The 19,406-nt window shown below is 37.5% G+C and overlaps 1 long non-coding RNA gene across 1 annotated transcript in view; it reads right to left on the bottom strand.

The window, feature by feature from the left end:
• The window catches only part of LOC138402685 (uncharacterized), a 93,657-nt gene extending 79,398 nt beyond the window's left edge, over positions 1 to 14,259 (bottom strand). Inside the window, exons 1-2 of the long non-coding RNA XR_011237038.1 lie at positions 13,842 to 14,259; positions 2,010 to 2,069 (exon numbers count right to left, since the gene is read on the bottom strand). This is a non-coding gene — a long non-coding RNA (uncharacterized lncRNA). The remainder of the gene's footprint in view (positions 1 to 2,009; positions 2,070 to 13,841) is intronic.
• Positions 14,260 to 19,406: the final 5,147 nt, after the last annotated feature.

Raw genomic sequence — 19,406 nt, 5'->3', positions numbered from 1 at the left:
TTAATTTGACATGTCCCTACAAAGACACATTAAAAAAAAACTTAAGTCTCACGTTTTTAACTTGAAAACTTATACTGGACTCTGGTAAAGGCTAGAGCTGACATTTTTTTATGAAATAATTATTTTTCATTCATACTAACTTAAGTTAATTTTTAATTTAAGTTAAAAGTAGATACTTTTAACTTAAATTAAAAGTAAAGTAAGTGCCATTTATTATTTATTATTATTATTTATTTATACTTTTACAGTCAAATTATGGCCCAGAAAGAAATTTTGTGGTGTATAATAAAACTCAAAGACGTTATATATCAAACACCTAAAAAGTATTGTGATTTCCGTATTGCCTGGATATTATGGAAATCTAAACCTTCTAGCTCGTCGTGGTCATTACGTAAGCTTAAATTGCTGAGCGCATCCGTGCGCACGCCAAAGGCGCGAAAAAATGTCGTCGTGTCCAAAATTATTTACAAACGTCGTACCAATGACAAAATAATAATGTTAAATGACGTTTATAAATAGTCGTAGCGTGTAAATAAAGAAATAAATTATTTGTCGCATGCTGAACGTCTAGTGCGAGTAAAGACGCGAGAATATGTCGCGCCATTCATTCGACTTTTAATTATATGGATAAATCCGCGAAGATTATTTTTAAATCTCCCCTTTGATGTTTTAGCAGATATTAATGTATGGTGCCTATCTCATTTTTCATCTCTCTTTATTCGCAGATGAAGTAATTATTGTGATGACAACTCGCCGAGTGTTTTCAATGGTGCTTTTGACGCTTTTCATTCTCGCTCGCCAATTTTATGTCGATTTATAAAGAACGGTTTTAAATTATAAATTAAATGTGGAGCGATGCAATTTTAAAATGTGAAACGTCGGACGAAGGAAGTTGACAATTTGAGAGTAGGTATGTTGTTTTTTTTACAATTTTTTTTATAGGATCACTTTGTTGTCTGTCTGTCTGTCTGTCCATCTGTCTGTTAAGAAACCTACAGGGTACTTCCCGTTGACCTAGAATCATGAAATTTGGCAGCTAGGTACATCTTATAGCTAACATTAGGGGAAAATCTGAAAACCGTGAAATTAGGGTTAGATCACACAAAAAAAATTAAATTGTGGTCATAAAATAATAATTAGTATTTTCAACTTTCGAAGTGAGATAACTATATCAAGTGGGATATCATATGAAAGGTCTTCACCTGTACATTCTAAAACAGATTTTTGTTTATTTTTATGCATCATAATTTTTGAATTATCGTGCAAAATGTCGAAAAAATACGACTGTAGTACGGAACCCTCATTGCGCGAGCCTGACTCGCACTTGGCCGGTTTTTTCGCTGACTTTATTATTTCTGGTTTTCATCCGTATTCATGTGAAATGTTACAAACATTTATATAAGTCCCGCAAATTGCTCTTGCGCTGGAACCATGTCTCATTAACATCGAAATAAGGCCATTTTGTCGTCATTTGACGTATATTTAAATAAAAATATACCATAAGCTCGAAACTTCAGTCTAGTGCTGACGTCACTAAAATGGCGGCCACGCGCATTAGCAATTTGCGGGACTTATAACACTCATAACTGTACTTGTACTTTTTTTTATAAATAAAAAAAGCTTGGTCCTGAATAATCTATTTGGCAGCAATTTAAACTCAGCTTTATTGACAAACAGTAGAAATATGCTGAGAACAAAATAGGTATAGGTAGAAATTCCTAAAAGGCCGGCAACGCATCGGCGCGGCGGTTCCTCTGGTGCTGCAAATGTTCATGGGCGGCGGTAATCACTTAACATCAGGTGACCCGCCTGCTCGTTTGCTCGCTATATCTATTAAAAAAACAAAAAAAGGTATGGTGGATATTCAAACTGGGCTTTCCTTTGGTACTAGAATTTGTAAAATTATTTTAGTATTGAGTAGGTCTTCTCTATCAAAATAAAGTAAAAACGATTAAAATAATTTCACTGAACTTATAATTATTTAGTAAAGTCTATTTTAAATACAATACCTGATAGGGGTGACTTATATAAACTCAAGAGCGGCTCAGACATTAGGGGGCCGCCCGGCTCTGGAAATATAAACACAATTCATTTTACAACTATAATTCATACAGACACACTTCATGTGAATGAATTCTTAAAGAATACGTAATTAATTCTCTTCAGCACGTAATTCTTAAGCTATAGTCACACCTGCGCATCTAGAACGCGGGTTGCGGTACGCGATGCGGAGCGTTCATGACGTGAATCATACGTGCACACACACGAAACTGTTGCAGTCGCGTAGGAGTACATATTACATCAAATATCGTGGGAGGCGAAGATTTACATCAGTACGCTTAGTATTAGATTTTACGTCTCACCAAAAGTTGCTAGAAGTCGAAACACAATACCGTCAAAGTAAAATGGATCTAAAGAGCCTAGAATTGAAGTCAAAAATTGCCATTGATTTTAATTTCGCAACGTTTCCGCTTGGAGTGCTGGCTGTAGATATGTAGACAAAACTTGAGCTTTAAAACAAGGCAGTTAAGATCCAGTTTACTATAATGCGGAAGGTTTTCGACACTCGAATACTATCAACTTTGGTGAGACATAAAATCTCGTACTAATCCTTAGTACGAGACAGGCAGAGTCGCAGTGCGGCGTCAAGCGTTGACGAAACATAGTCTCCAGGGACAGACACGAGAATTCGTGAGCATTCGCGAGAATTCGGGCGCCTTCTCGCGCGAATGGACGAAATTGACGCTTCCGGTCCATTCCGTTCCGCAATAGTGTAACTTGAGCCTTAGTTGTCCAAAACGTTCAATAAAAAAACTGTCCCACTCCTAAGGAGCCTCAATAGCACAACGAGTAGGTATAGGAGTGGACTGGAAACCGAAAGGTCGACGGTTCAAACCTCACCCGTTGCACTATTGTCCTACTACTAGCACAAGCTTGACGCTTAATTTTTTTTTTTTTTTTTTTAAGAATATTAGCCATATTAAATGACTAATATTCCCCTTTCCTCTCCAATTAAGCGTCAGGCTTGTGCTAGGAGTAGGTACGACAATAGTGCAACGGGCGGGATTTGAACCGTCGACCTTTCGGTTTTCAGTCCACTCCTATACCGGTTGAGCTATTGAGGCTCTAATTGGAGAGGAAAGGAGAATATAAGTCATTTAACATGGCCAATATTCTTTAAAAAAAAATTTACTGATGAGTGATCAACGGGTGATCAACTGCAATGGCCTCATATGCACTGAATGAAAGAAAGAAAAGAAAGAAAGAAAAGACGTTTATTAATACAAATTATGCCACACATCACAACTTAAAGCTAAGAGCTGGTTGTTCCGGCGCTTCTTCCACCTGAGAACAAGCAAAAGAAGCGCCGGAACAAACTGTTATATTGTGTGGCACAACCCGAAAAAAGGGTCCCAGCTCAGCATTATGCTGTATGCCTTGTTGCACAAGGACATACAGCGCTGATTTTCAGCTGGTACCCTGAACCGGGTGACGCCACGGATTATAAACTAATGATAACTAAACTAATGAAACACACGGAAACATAAAAAATTAATAAAATAAAAAATCACTAACTAACAACTATACTTATTAATGACTATACTAACACAGACTGTAACTATACTAGTTATTACTAAAACAAAGACTAAGCACACATCTCATTGATAGACATATAGTGATAGCATGGACACTGAAACGCGGTTATTTGCGGGACACTACCCGGTGAACAACTAAATTACATGTCCACTGAGAGACTCAATAGGCGTATCGAACGCTGAATTATTTTGTAGTAGCCAGCCTAGAGGGATGTGAGGCCTAGTTGTGACAACGCATATCAATCGATAGCGATTGATACACAACGTTGACTTTAGTCGTTGATTGGTTGGGTGAACGACTTTTGAGTTCCCAATTTGGCCCGAAACGAACGAAACACACGGAATTCTTCTTGAGAATACCTACTACATAATATTCTCAAAGGTGGAAAGTCTGCTAATTCGCACTTGACGAGCGTGGTGGACTGTTACCTAAACTAGACTGGCATAATTTTGTACCTATATCAAATATTTGAAAAGAGCAACCGCCGAGTTTCTTGCTGGTTCTTCTCGGCAGGAAAGGCATTCCGAACCAGTGGTAGATGCATCCGACTATTCGTAAGCACTTGTAAAAAGTTTATACGAATTAAAAAAAAAAAAAAAAAAAAAAAAACCATTCTTTCCGAGAGGACATCCGTGCCCAATACTGGGCTGGCGATGGGTTGACATGATAGACGAAAAGTTAAAAGCAGTCGAAAAGTTTGAATTTTGAATTTTTTGGCTAGCGTGGTGGACTATGGGTTAAAAACTTTCTCATTCTGAGAGGAAACACGAGCTTAGTACTGGGCTAGCGATGAGTTGAGATAATCTATGATAACAAAGTTCAGAGCAATCAAAAAGTTTCAATTTTGAATATTTTATTTTTAATCTCGGATTCAATATTTAACTTAGAAATAGTTTTTCAATTAAGTCGTATCCAGCGTAGCATAGCGTCCATATAACTGTTCTACAACTAAAGTACTAGCTAAAGTTGTAAATCATAACTAAAACGACGCTTACACTGTTATTAAAACATAATTTTGCTCCCTTGAAACTACAAGTTTTGACGTTAGGGTAATTATTATTTACCATATAAACAGAACAACGGGTTACGGTATAGGAAAACGTAAGTAGCCCTACATATTATCTCAAGATGTGCTTAGACATGTAATAAAAATTAACTAGCTGACCCGCCCCGGCTTCGCTCGGGTGGAGTTTAAAAAATCGAGGTGGGGGTTCAATTTCCAAAAATCCTGAAATGCATATTTCTTCATCTGTTACCGAAAACCCAAATACCAATTTTCATGCAAATAACTTGAAAAATAACGGACTTTCATACAAACTTTCATCCCCTATTTGTCCCCCTTGGTAGTAGAATTTCCAAAAATCGTGAAATGCGTATTTTTGTATTTTGAACCGAAAGCTTAAATACCAATTTTCGTCAATGTAATTTCAAAAATGACGGACTTTTATACAAACTTCCATCCCCCATTTAACCCACGTAGGGGTAGAATTTCAAAAAATCCTTTCTTAGTGGATACCTACCTACTCTTTACAAAGATCACACCCTCAAAATTTCATGTCTCTAGGACCACGGTTTAGGCTGTGCGTTGATATATATGTCAGTCAGTCAGTCAGTCAAGACTTTGAATTATATATATATATATATATATATATATATATATATATATATATATAAAATTCAAAGTAGAAAGGGTTCAAAGGGTTCAAGGGTTCAAGAAGTTCAAAGGGTATATAGAATATAGATAGATAAACGTGTAATAAGGCGGTCGGTGTCCATCACCCACAATAATTGCCTTCGTTTGCCTTTGCTGCTTGATCTGTACCTTAGACTATTACCGTCCGCTGTAGTATATATGGCTATAATTATTATATCCTAATTGGCTGAAATAGAAAAACGTGCTGAAGAAAATTATATTAAGGTCATCTCATTTTTTTTATCAAAAAACATTTCATTTCACATTGTATAAGTAGTCTATTTTTCTTCAACTTACTTTAAAGAAAAAAATACATATTGCAAAAACATACTAAGCGACGTGTCATGTACGGCGCTTAGTATATATTTAGCTCGAATTAACAATAAACCGTGGTAAAAGTGAAAATCGGCTTCAAAACATGCGCATTGCTTACGATTTAGTACAAGAATTTACATGTGATTTGTCAACCTTATATGTAAGCTACGGTACGCGGCAGAAAGTAATGTACATCGGCCTTACGGCATTTTGGCTTTGTAGAGCGTTGTCTCTGTCACTCATACCTATATGACGGTTTGTCGGTCTCAGTAGAGACAATGGGGCCGATTCTCTTGTACGCTGTCTCTAAACTAAACTAAATTAACAGGTCTAAATCTAGTGCTATCCTTTTCCTCAAGCAACATTATGAAAGGGATAGCAATAGATTTAGACGTGTCATTTTAGTTTAGTTTAGAGATTGTGTACAACGGAATCAGCCACAATGCTCTACAAATCTGCTAACTCCTTCTAAAGTTCAATGTACATTTAGAGCCTCAATAGCTGAACCGGTATAGGAGTGGACTGAAAACCGAGAGGTCGACGGTTCAAACCCCGCCCGTTGCACTATTGTCGTACCTACTCCTAGCACAAGCCTGACGCTTAATTGGAGAGGAAAGGGGAATATTAGTCATTTAACATGACTAATATTCTTTTTAAAAAAAAAAAAAAAAAAAAAAAAAAAAAAAAAAAAAAAAAAAAAAAAAAAAAAAAACATTACTATCTGCCGCGTACTGTGAAGAAAAATAAACTATTCATATAAGAAATGTCTTAAACTGTAAAGAAGGCCTAATTTCTACGCATTCTTTTAGATTCTAAAATCCTTGCCGTGAGAAACGCCGTGCCGTTTTAACATGGTTTCATTCACTCGCTGTAAAAAGAGCAAAGTCTTATTAATTATTATGACCTACTTTTGAATTTCCCGGCTTGAAATTTTCGTACGTAACCGCATGTTCACACCAGTTCATATGTATGTTGATTCATTGTACATAGGTAGTAAGATTAAGCTTTGATCTGATTTTGGAACTCCAGCTAACATTTTTTATGAAGTAGCTAATCTAAATTTTCGGCAAGTCTAATTGCAAGTCCCCTTGCAATTAGATTTGCGTAATATTCCCTACTCTCCCATTTTTTTTGATAACTTTTCTATGAATTATTTATTTATTATTTCTAACCTATATTTGATCACACCATATACTTTATTTAGTATATTTTTACCTATAAGTAGATGTAGACTAATTAAATTAGTTTTAAGGTTTATTGTAGGGTTAATTGTAATATAGTGATCAAATAAAAAAGTTTTCTTTCTTTATTTTCTTAGAACTTGAACAAAACTAAAAAGTATTACCCAAATCCATTGTTTGAATCGTCAGATATGGCCCTGAGTTCATAAGAAATCCCATAGAAAAGAAAAATACGTTCAGTTTTTCATGATTTAAAAAACATCTATTTTTCCAATTTTTCTCCAGCCGTTCTCAAGGGATGCGCGTACCAACGAACAACATTTCTGCTGTCCGTCCATCCGTCTGTCTCTCTTATTTCGTAAACCATAATAAATAGAGAGATGAATTTTTAAAGTGTGTATTTCTCAGCCCAATCCACCCAGTAGTTTAAGCTGTGCGTTGATAGATCAATCAATCAGTCAGTCTGTCTCCTTTTTTATATTTATATAGGTACAGAGAATTAACAAGTTAAAAATATAACTTATAATAAGAACAGAATACAAAAGCGCATTTTTCAGAACAGTCACAATTGAGTTAGGTAAGAAAGACATGAAATAGCTCGGAAAGTAGAATGTAACTCTTTTGTGAGTTGCCAGTCCTACCAGATGTACTTCCGGCTATTAGTGCAGTTATCTGCAAGTATAAACGTCGTGGCCCGAGCCAAGAATTCGGATGATACGAGTGGCTAATATTGCATTATACTTTTTGTCACAGATTTTCAGTGTTCAATATAAAAGCTCTTTTCTATCGGCCAATGTTTAAAACATTTTTAGTAAAAAATGTGAAAAATCATAATTATTTTGGACTGTCCACTGGTTCGGAATACCGTTCCTACCGAGAAGAACTAGCAAGAAACTCGGCGGTTACTCTTTTCAAGTGATCAATTTACAGTCAAATCGAAGCTTTTTTTCATAGTTATTTAGACGCTCGTATTCCAAACGTTTTATAACACTGGAGTTTTGTATAATCTTAGGATAGAGATCAGTACCCTTGTTATAAATGCGAAAGTGTGTTTGTTTGTTTGTTGGTTTGTTGGTTTATTGGTTTGTTGGTTTGTTCTTCAATCACGTCGCAACGGTGCAACGGATTGAGCAGATTTTTTGCATGGTTAGGTATAGATAAAGACCTGGAGAATTACATAGGCTACTTTTTATTTTATTCCGGAAAATCAAAGAGTTCCCACGGGATTTTTAAAAACCTAAATCCACGCGGACGAAGTCGCGGGCATCAGCTAGTGAAGGTATATATTTAAATATATAAAAGGAATATATATAATATATTCTACCAATCTGCACTTGGCCAGCATGATAGACTATAGCTCTTCTCGTTCTGATAAGAGCTGGTACTCTGCAGTGAGCCGGCAATGGTTTGATGATGATTATTATTATTAATAGACTAAACAGCTTTCGCTGAAGTCGCGGGCATCAGCTGGTAAATAATAATGTTGATTTCTTCAAAAGAATCACTAATAGTAACGAGGTCACCTTGATGTCTAGTATTATATTGCAGACAGAACGGACGGTTCCAGTTTTAGATATATCGCTCTGTACCCGTAGTACAAGATTTTACGTCTCACCAAACCAAACCAAATTCGAGAGTCGAAATACTTCCGCGTTACAGTAAACTGGATCTTAAACGCCTTGTTTTAAAGCTCAAGTTTGTCTACACTTCTACAGCCAGCGCTCCAAGCGGAAACATTGCGAAATTAAAATCAGTGGCATTGAATATTTGACTTCAATTCAAGGCTGTTTAGGTCCATTTTACTGTAACGCGGAAGTATTTCGACTCTCGAATTTGGTTTGGTTTAGTGAGACGTAAAATCTTTTACTACGGGTACTGTTCTTAGTGGTGACGTAGAGGTCTGACATTTAAAAATGTTCCAGGAAACCAATTATTTTCATTCCCATGTCTTGTGTTGTGACATTAATGTCGTAGTTATATTTTTTAGACAAGATGGTCATTTGCGAGTAGGACTCGCGCTTTGGATGGGTTCCGTATCATTACAATACATGTTGCCAATGCGGGATTTGAAGTTATTGATTTTCGGATTTGTTCCGTCATTTGTTTGTATATATAAAAGGAAAAAGTGACTGACTGACTGATTGACTGACTGATTGACTGACTGATCTATCAACGCACAGCTCAAACTACTGGACGGATCGGGCTGACATTGGAGGTGCAAGTAGTTATTATGACGCTAGGAAAGGATTTTTGAAAATTCAACCCCTAAAGGGGTAAAATAGAGGTTCGAAATTTGTGAAATCCACGCGGAAGAAGTCGCGGGAATAAGCTAGTCATAGTAATATTTTATGAACAAGATGGTCATGTGCGAGCTGGACTGGCGCTTTGAGTGGGTTCCGTAATATCATTACAACACAATATATTGAAAATGCAGGATTTGAAATTATTAATTTTATGGATTTGTCTCTTCATTTGCGTAGTATAAAGGTAGATTTTCATATTCAAAACTATCTTATATCCGCAACTTCGGCCGCGAGGACTACACAAATTTCAACCCCCTATTTTAGTGCAGTACCTTACTATTAGGGGTAAATAAATCAAAATATCAGCAAAGCTATCAACTCTCGGCATCATCCCGTAAGCTTCGCTAAATTAATTCAATGACATTAACTTAACGACGTACTTTCCGCTACATCCTAAAATTTTAACGACATATTCTGTGCACTTCACGCTAGGTTAAGTTCGTTCACTACTATACATAACTGTTTAAAATCTGCTATAATAAGTCGAATATCAAATCAAATTTCTTTTCATCTAAATATATAAAAGGAAAAAGTGACTGACTGACTAACTTTATAAAAATCCCAACTAACGTATAACAATTCTTGTCATAAATATCGCGGTATATTAAATACTGTGAAACTATTTATCTATACTTTCTCATTTACACTTATCCATATCCATATTAAGTAATCTTCTAAAAATGAAAAGCTGACTGACTGACTGACTGATCTATCAACGCAGAGCTCAAACTGGACGAATCGGGCTGAAATTTGGCATGCAGATAGCTATTATGACGTAGGCATTCGCTAAGAAAGGATTTTTGAAAATTTAACCCCTAAGGGGGTGAAATAGGGGTTTGAAATTTGTGTAGTCCGCGCGGATGAAGTCGCGAGCATAAGCTAGTCACTTTTAAATTAATTTCGCAAAGGATCCCTGGTTGTTCAGCGTGGAAAGGCAGCCAGTGTTTTTGGCACCATTCCACGCGGCCATGACTTTTGTTTAGTTATTAAATTATGCTAGCCATAAGTTTTATTTATTGAGAAGCTGTGACAGCCTAGTGGTTAGGACGTCCGCCTCCTAATCGGAGGTTAGGGGTTCGATCCCGGGCCCGCGCTTCTACTTTTCAGAGCGATGTGCGTTTTAAATAGTAATTAAAATCACTTGATTTAACGGTGAAGGAAAACATCGGGAGGAAACCTGCATGCCTGAAAGTTCTCCATAATGATATCAAAGATGTGTGAAGTTTGCCAATCTGCACTTGGCCAGCGTGGTAAACTATATGGCCAAAGCGTTCTCATTCTGAGAGGAGACCCGTTCTCAGTAGTGAGCCGGTGATGGGTTGATAATGATGATGCTCGATAAGGCTAATAAATAATCATTCAGATAATCAGTTATTCTTTTTGGTATCACAAAAGTTTTCTAAGTTTGTGACAACTCAATTACCTGATGTCAATTATCTTTTTTGCGTCGTTCACTCTGGTATAAATAATATATATTTATGTATTTCAAGGTTTTCCTCTAATGGTTAGGTTGGAAAAAGGCACCCAAGGATTACTTCGTACTTTGTCTGTTGGTCTCTCTGTCATGTCTGTCAAGATCTGTCAAGGGAATCAAAACCTATATTTCCATTGACCTAAAATCATGAAATGCAGGTAGCAATGTCTTATAGCACAAGTAGGTAAAGGGAAAAATCCCAAACAATAATTGTAAAGTGTTATTTCTTGGACGATGGTACGGAACCCTTCATGTCAAGTGTGAGTCGGATTCGCACTAGACCGGTTTATATTAAATGTCATCAAAATAATATGGCAATGTCATTGGGTTATTTGTTTTACAAAATATTTAACATAATAGATTTGATAAAAAAACGAGAGAATAAGCTATTTTGAAACAAAGAGTACACTTTGCCCTTTTAAATTAAACGAGCTCTGTCGCCCAAAGCTGCCAGTCACAGTGTGAAATCTAAACATAAGGGTTGCGACATATCTGCGTAAATTCCGTCGCTGAAAGTTCAGTTGAATGTGCTCGCAATGATTTTTAGATTCAGTAGTCCATCCGTCTGTCTATCAGCGGTATGTATATCATGAATTGTAATAGGTAGACACAACCCTGCACTTCCCATGGCCCCACCAACCTTACGGTTATATGGGCCGAATCGCGTGAAGGCGCCAGGTTGGTATTTGCGTAATAGATAGAGTTGTACTCACAGGATGTGTTTTTTACCGTTATGACAGCAAAAAAAACTCTTCGTGTGTGAGCCCGACTCGCACTTTATCGGTTTACTTATGACATATTCCCTGGATTTAAGAAAATCAGCGTACCTTCCGTCAGGCGATTAGTTTGACTAGAATGCATTCAATGTATTTCAAAACCAAAATCAAATAATTTATTCAAACTGGGTATCATTTTTGATTGTCACGTTGTGGGATTTGTAAGATAATTTTACATAGCAAGTGACACGTCAAAACGCGTTAAATATACGACCTAAAGTTTGATACGCGAAGCTATCGGTACATTGCTGTCATGCTACGTCATGTAGCGCGTAGAAAAAGATGCTACGTAAGTTCCGTCACGTATTTTTCGGCGCGTTTTTAACAAAATGTGTGTCATACCAACCGAATACTATGACCAAAAACTTCGGCCATAGTACACCAAGATTTTGGTGAAGTATTTTTTTTAAGTTGTGAGTCACGTAAATTGCGTAAAATGAGTCGCATAATCAACAACTCATTGTCTTAGACAACTCATTTTGCGTCGCTGTGTGGCACAAACAGAACTTTTGTATGAAACCGAATACAGCATAAATTACGTGACTCACAACTCAAAAAATTACGCACGTTTGGATGAACCCTAAGAGTTTCAGAAGCCAGTGAACTTGTAAGACGACATACAGAATATAAAAAGCTTTATTTGGCACCGTTGGTAATTGAAAAAGATCTCTTTCAAAGGCAAGCTAAACAGAGCGAATAAATTTAGAAACTTTCATATTGTGCGCTCATTTAAAATTCAAATTGATTACTATTGAAAAAGTTATTCCAGTGTGCGCTGATTAACTTTTACGCTCTAACAGATTTCTGGATAATGTACAGGTTGCGGTTTTTATAATTCCGTGAGATATTAGCTTCTTCCGCAACTTCATCCACGTGGATTTAAGGGCCTGTGTACAGCACGTTGTGGAAACGTAAGTCGACTTTTGTCCTACAGAGCAGTTTGTTATCGTTTGTATCGATACTCACGCGCGTTAACATCGCGTTTGTATCGATTCAAACGCGCGACACCGGTGCGTATGTATCGATTCAAAATCAATTGTAAATCACACCCACATAAATCAATTCGGTATTTGACAACTAGTTAAATCAGTAACTTTTTATCAAACACTAAAACGCGCGCTTAGTACCTATGCGAGATTCTATGAAATCCCGGCATGTGACGTCACAATCATTTGACGTGTTTTTTTTAGTTTAATCGATAATAATTTAAAATGGTTATTACATTAATTAAAACTAACAAAGGACGTGGATTTTGCGAATTTTGGAAGACCCTCTATTTAGTAATTACTTACTGAGAAATAATTTATTTTTGACTAGCTTATGCTCGCGACTTCGTCCGCGTGGACTACAAAATTTCAAACCCCTATTTCACCCCCTTAGGAGTTGAATTTTCAAAAATCCTTTCTTAGCGGATGCCTACGTCATAATAGCTATCTGCATGCCGAATTTCAGCCCGATCCGTCCAGTTGTTTGAGCTGTGCGTTGATAGATCAGTCAGTCGTCAGTCAGTCAGTCAGTCAGTCAGTCACCTTTTCCTTATATATATATATATTTGATAACAGGCAAAAACCCTATTAGTAGTTATGCGTTCAAAACTTGGTTTCAAGAAGGATATGATAGAAAAATTCAACTCTCTACCTATCACGGTTAATGAGTTGCAGCCCGCTGACAGACAGACATACAAACACATGGATGGACAGTGCACGCTCAGTAATAGGGTCCCATTGGCACCCTTCGGGTATGTAAGGATCCTAAAAATCAACTCGATCCTCGAAATACTGTTGCGTACAAGGTCAAAACACATTGACGATACCTAAACATACGCGGCGTAACGCGTATTGACTCAAATCAAATCCTTGTAACTTTGTTTGTATTCTCAAAAATCCACCGCCATCGGTAATATTATATCATATAAAAAAATAATAGGCGTCAAAAGGCGTCTTCAGTGTGTTTCTACCATTAAGCATCTCACATTTCACACACTGCAGATTGCTTTTGACATTTCAAAGGTTATTTTAAGAAATGTTTTTCTTGTTTCTCTAATTAAATCTGATATTTAATGTGTTGTTAGTTTTTTACAGCACATTTTCTGATAGGACAAAATGTTGTGTTTCTAAATTTTGTTATAAGTGGTTTCAAAAGTAAGCATTTTTGGTTCCTAATCCATCGTGACCTTTCTTTAGACTACGATATACTTAATTTCAGGTATGTCATCCAGTTGATGTAATATAATTCGGTTGAAGTAATATGCTCGGAGTATAAAATATGATGGTGTCAGCGTAAAATATGATGTGGCATTTACGGCTTAGGCTGCATGATTATGTACCTACGTCCCTCACGATTTATTTGGTGGTTGAACGGAACGTTTTAAATTACAAGGGGCTAACGACGTTTGGTTTGACTGAAAAATGAAATGATTATCAACGACTTGCGGGAAATTTGTTAATTTTAGGCATACGGCGGATTTCTCACGGCAAGGTGAATTTTGACGAGTACACTCACCTCCGCAAATCAGAGACATCGGTGATATTTTTTTATATAAAACTGTTTAAAATTATTATATCAACTTATGTCCTAAGAGATCTAACTAGCGCACCTAACACTGTACACGAAGCTTCCCTATCAACTATTTAGAGGCGAGAAGGCAATGGAATATTAAACTTTGTACTGGCAAGATATCGTATCTAAAACTAGTTATGTTATAGAAAAAATGGCACTAAAAAGACACGTTTTTTTTATTTATCAACCGGTGTGACACAAACACTATCGACGATTAAAATGAATACATCAAAATGCGAACTAAATACACCAAAATGTCGTAACCACGCGGCCGGTTTATCATAAGTGGCGAGGGTACATTGTGGCGTGTTTTTATTATTGTTTACGCGGCTCGGCGCTCGGCGACGCGTGTGTGCGGGCTCGTGCGCGGCCGGCTGAGGCACGACTGACGCGTCGCGACGCGGCGACGGATCGTGACGTCACCGCCCGCCGCACGCATGCGTGCTCACTAACACATGCGCGCCTCCACTACACACGTGCTTATCAAAACTTGCCCATAATACTCAGTTAAAAGTTGCTTTATTAGTTCACTTAAATACGACATTGTTAAACTCCGCCAACGTGCAGAGTGGCCACCTACATGAATTCCACAGGAGTCGCTAAACCGACTCCGTCGAATGTCCCGAAAGTTCAGTTCAGATAAAACACGTGAAATATTGGCTTGTTTGCGTTTCCGAGCCGGCTCCGGCACTTTATCTGAATCCCATTATACAAACTTTAATCTGATCTTAGCAATGTCTGTAGCAACAACTAGGTATATAGTTACTAGTAGGTACGTGGAAGATGTAGAGACTTTTAACCTTTTAATTATGTCCTAGCTTCTAAGTTAGGTTACGATAAAATAAAAGTCTAGTTTGGACAGTTTTCTTTTGCGTAGACGGTTTCTGGAATGAAATCCAAGTACAGTCTTCTTCTTCTTTGTCGTATCACTCTTGGCAGAGCGGTCGTGGTCATCACGAAGCAACGTCTTTGAGGGCAGATGTTATATGCCTCACGAGCATTCGCCATTTCTCCCTGCTGGTCGACAGCTTGGTACACTCGTGCAAAGGACCGCCCACAGCAGACTTAATTTGGTCGGTCCTGCCCACCTTGCCCTGCGCGACAAGACGCTCGATGGAGTCACTCTCACGCCGGGAGACGTGTCCGAAGAATTTTAATATGAGACTCTGTACTATCGACGAAAGTCGTTTTTTAATGCCGAGTTCTTGGAGTATAGAGATGTTGGTAAGAAATTCGGTCCATGAGACTCCTAGCATTCGTCTCCAGCACCACATCTCCAGAGCATCAATCTTCTTCTTCTCGACCAGTCGCAAAGTCCACGTCTCCGCAGCGTATAAAAATATGGGGAAAACAAGTGTTTACATGGCAACAACCATGTACAGTACATGGCAGAAAACAGTGTACTCGTGCGAGGTTACAATTTTGAAACTTGATACCTTTTAATTTACATCGACTCAATCAAAAATAATTGGGATTTTCAAAAGTACTTCTAACTCAATTTATCTTGTTGGTTTTTCGAAATCAGGTAATAATAAATTGGGTATCAAAATATATCAGTAGTTTCGACCAAAGACAGGAAAATATCGATTATCATGTGCTAGAGTCTATTCTAGTATAAGTGTCCTAGTTTATACTTGGCTGAATAGCGTTCGAGAAACTCCGTGACATATTTTCGTCCAAAATCCCCTAGTCTCTGAATACGAAAGTCTATGAACAGGTGCAACATGCAGCATGTGACATGCACCGCCCGTTCTCCCACTGCTAAACATGCAGAAAAACCAATCACCAAGCAAACAATACGCACCACGCAGCACCACACAAATCCCAAAGCAAACTCAACAATATTCTACACAACATTTAAAATGAATCCTATACTAATTATTTCAAGTAGGTATGCTGCTTGTACTATCCATACTAATATTATAAATGCGAAAGTGTGTCTGTCTGTCTGTCTGTCTGCTAGCTTTTCACGGCCGAACCGTTCAACCGATTTTGATGAAATTTGGTACAGAGTTAGCTTATATTCCGGGGAAGGACATAGGCTACTTTTTATCCCGGAAAACTGATGAGTTCCCATGGGATTTTTAAAAACCTAAATCCACGCGTACGAAGTCGCGGGCATCAGCTAGTAATATTATAAAGGCCTATTTTCATCAATCCCACTTCTGATAACGGTCGATCAAGTGTAGTCTCGTCAATTAAGCGCTATAGACCCAAGTCAAGGACCACCTCATTAGCACCCGATCACTAGAATGCCTTGATTGGACCGAGTGTCTACGTACGCCTTAATTACTGATATTCTGTCTAACTACAATATTATATATCTCTGTTAAAGGAGTCTAGTGGTTAAGATGTTGGCTTTCTATTTAAGAAGTCCAGAGGTCCTAAGGCACGCAACTCTAACTTTCGGAGATAATATGTGCATTTTAAACAAATAAATATCACTCGGTGAAGAAAAATTGCATGCATACCCAAGAGTTCCTCCGTGATGTTTTCAAAGGTGTGTGAAGTCTGTCAATCTACATTTGGCCAGCGTAGTGGAGTATGACCTAAATCCCCTTCTCAATCTGAGACCCGTGCACAGTAGAGAGCCAGCTATAGGTTGAGATGATGATAATGGTGATAATGACATATTATATCTTGATACTTAAGTGTATGTCATTTACCTTTCACAGTTTAACTGATCTTGATGCACTCCAGAGACAAACTCAAACTATTTTTTACAGTTACTTTGAAACAATTTAGTAAAGACGCGTCACTGCGCTTCGATTTTGCGGCAATATGCCTTGAGCCTAATTTTGCAGTATCCTTCCACTGGATCTAATCTAAGACAATTTAGAACTTAATAATTTTATTACCAAAGGAGACAAAGCCTTGTTGTGATAGCACATATTATGTAATGATCACACTGGTTAAGCAACGTTGACTCCGGTCAGTAACTGGATGGGTGACCTAGATGAGTGTCATCGTTAATTAGTCTTCGTTTTTTCCGCGCCTCGCAGAACACGTTAAGCCGTCGGTTGCAACGTTCGTTGATCTTCAGCGTCAGTCAGAATATGTTTAATTAATAATTTGCAATATATTATTATTGTGAGCTTTTACAAAACATAGGATTTTTAAAATATTTTTTCGCGTTTTTCTTTTGTGGTATATCAGTTATCATCAGTATTATTACTTGTCTTCGTTTTTGCCAACGTTCTGGTTACAACCTGTATATGTATAAAAGGAAAAGCTGACTGACTGACTGATCTATCAACGCACAGGTCAAACTACTGGATGAATCGGACTGAAATTTAGCACGCATATAGCTATTATGACGTAGACATCCGCTAAGAACGGATTTTTGAAAATTCAACCCCTAAGGGGGTAAAATAGCGGTTTGTTTGTGTAGTCCACGTGGACTAAGTGGCGAGCATAAGTTAGTATTACAATATGTAATCAAATATGCAATTCTAATTCTATATTATCTAATAATCTAACTATTGCTAACCTCTTGAACCTATGCGACTCGGTCTAATAAATATCACTAAGTTCTTGTTTACATTGCATAGTTAACTTATTGAACAAAATTACCCCGATAAAGTCACTCCTAAAGAGACAACGTTAATGCTGATACAAAATAGCAGGTAAAGAGTAAAAGTAGCAGAGAGAAGAGTAAAAATTTCCATCGTAATCGGTTTAGTCGTAAAAAAGCTTTTAGACGCTCAGGTGTCGTGAGACCAGAGTGTAATAATCATTTATATCGTTCGAACTATCAATAGTAGGGGAGCCCAAGAGGGGATTTTGGGATTTACTCGAGCGCGTCAGATTAAGACGGGGCAAGTTAATTAGATGTAGAAAAGTATGCATTTCATTGATCTGACAATTTGAGAGTGACATAAGGGAATGGAAGAGTCACAAAGTTTTAAATATCTTCCATGGCTTTTGGTTGCGTCCAAATCTTCAGTTTTTTTAATAGGAGCTACTTAAGGATTCACTTAACATCCCTTCTCAATATCTGACGCGCTCGATAAATATTTTTGAGTATGTTTTCTTTTTCTTTTCTTTCAAATTTATAGACTCGCTCTTGGCTGCAATTAGAGCTGGTGGGAAGTGATAATGCAGCCTAAGATGGAGCGCCCCCTTCTACACCTTCGTACAACCACCCCCACCATGCAAACTGGCAGATAAATATTTTTGCGATAAAAAAAACACGTGGAGCGCATTATATACTATTAATATCTAAAGCGATCGAGTATTTATTTGTGTTTTTTTTTTCATTTTTAAAAATATGTACATGCTCTCCCCACCAGTGAAGGGGGTTACATTATATAACCTTTTTTTTCTTTTTAGCAACTAATCTTCACAATCCAATAGGTCCCCACGACGCTCGAGTAAATCCCTATTTAGCCTCTTGGGCTCCCCTACTACAACAAGACCAGTTCGACAATTGAATAATGTAACGTACTCGCTTTTTGCATTTTTATACTATTAATATCTAAATCGCTCGAGTATTTATTTGTGATTTTTTTTTACATTTTTGAAAACCTGTACATGCTCTCCCTATCAGTGAAATGGGTTGCATTATAATATAACCTTTTTTTCTTTTTAGCACCTAATCTTTACAATCCAATAGCTCCCCACGACGCTCGAGTAAATCCCTATTTAGCCTCTTGGGCTCCCCTACTACAACAAGACCAGTTCGACAATTGAATAATGTAACGTACTCGCTTTTTGCGCGCGGAATTAGTGTGGAAAAGTGGAAATTAGTGTTTTTACGGTTCCGTACACGAAGGGTGCCACTGGGACCCTATTACTAACGCTGTCCGTCCGTTCACTCGTCTATCAGCGGGCTGGACTTATCTCGTGAACCGTACCTAATAGAAAGAGAGTTGAATTTTTTACAATTAGTGTATGTATTTCTATTGATGCTTTATCATCAAATATTAAAAATTTCAAAATGGCCGCCATGAAAATTAAAAAAATATATAATTTCTTGTACGATATACATACGGAACTTTTCGTGTGTGATTCGACTTGCACTTAGCCGATTTTTAAGTGATATACAATGTAGAAATGTCTCGTGCTCTTTACATAGATACTATTTTAATAAGAGTTGAGCAAAGCATAAGTTGAGTTGTAGCGTAAGTGGTACAAAATTGTTCTATCTAGGTATACTAAAATCTGAACCAACGAGACACTCCTGGGTTTGATTACCGGGTTGAGCCAAAAATATTTAGGTATTGGGCTTAGAAATTCTCAATAAGCAATACTAAGCCCGGAGTTAAGAAGTTGGCGGTGTTTCAGCCCTGGTCCTTGGAAAGCATGTAAAGCCGTTGGTCCTGTGCCTGATATTTCTCCGGTCGTGTCGGATTTTCATCCCATCGGGCTATGAGAGTGTTTGCACCTGTTTTCATGATGTTATCTCCCGCACATGTTATGTCTTATCTCTATGGAGATTGGCTGTGGCCGAAATTCGGTCGGGAGGTCATTATTATCAAATACTAGCTAATGCCCGCGACTTTGTCC

The sequence above is a fragment of the Maniola hyperantus genome, chromosome 8, assembly GCF_902806685.2.
Source record: "Maniola hyperantus chromosome 8, iAphHyp1.2, whole genome shotgun sequence".
In the NCBI taxonomy this organism is placed as follows: domain Eukaryota; kingdom Metazoa; phylum Arthropoda; class Insecta; order Lepidoptera; family Nymphalidae; genus Maniola; species Maniola hyperantus.
Note: the sequence above shows the minus strand (reverse complement) of the source record. Positions and strands in the feature narration are given on the sequence as shown.